We start from the raw sequence: 672 nt of genomic DNA, 5'->3' as shown, positions 1-672 counted from the left end.
GCTTCCAAAGTTTCATGGCCTTGCAGGTGAAGACCCGCACAAACATTTGAAGGAATTTCATATTGTCTGCTCCACCATGAAACCCCCAAATGTCCAAGAGGATCACATATTTCTGAAGGCTTTTCCTCATTCATTAGAGGGAGTGGCAAAGGACTGGCTGTATTACCTTGCTCCAAGGTCCATCACGAGCTGGGATGACCTTAAGAGAGTATTCTTAGAAAAAATTTTCCCTGCTTCCAGGACCACAGCCATCAAGAAAGATATCTCAGGTATTAGACAACTCAGTGGAGAGAGCCTGTATGAGTACTGGGAGCGATTTAAGAAACTATGTGCCAGTTGCCCTCACCATCAGATTTCAGAGCAGCTTCTTCTCCAATATTTTTATGAAGGACTCAGCAATATGGAGAGAAGTATGATAGATGCTGCCAGTGGTGTAGCCCTTGGAGACATGACTCTTGCGGAAGCCAGAAATTTAATTGAGAAGATGGCTTCCAACTCCCAACAGTTTAGCGCCAGAAATGATGCCATAGTCATTAGAGGAGTGCATGAGGTGGCTACAAGCCCATCTGCATCATCTGAAACTAAGAAGCTTGAAGGCAAACTGGATGCATTGGTTAACTTGGTAACCCAGCTGGCCTTGAATAAAAAATTTGTACCTGTCGCAAGGGTTTG

General features: G+C 44.5%; 1 non-coding gene across 1 annotated transcript; it reads right to left on the bottom strand.

The window, feature by feature from the left end:
* Positions 1-247: 247 nt before the first annotated feature.
* LOC114411020 lies at positions 248-354 on the bottom strand. The gene has a single exon (XR_003666407.1). It is a non-coding gene; the product is annotated as a small nucleolar RNA R71 (small nucleolar RNA).
* Between the last annotated feature and the right edge of the window lie 318 nt (positions 355-672).

The sequence above is a fragment of the Glycine soja genome, chromosome 4 (genome assembly GCF_004193775.1).
Source record: "Glycine soja cultivar W05 chromosome 4, ASM419377v2, whole genome shotgun sequence".
Lineage (NCBI taxonomy): Eukaryota > Viridiplantae > Streptophyta > Magnoliopsida > Fabales > Fabaceae > Glycine > Glycine soja.
The sequence above is the reverse complement of the archived record's forward strand: the minus strand, read 5'-3'. Positions and strand labels throughout refer to the sequence as shown.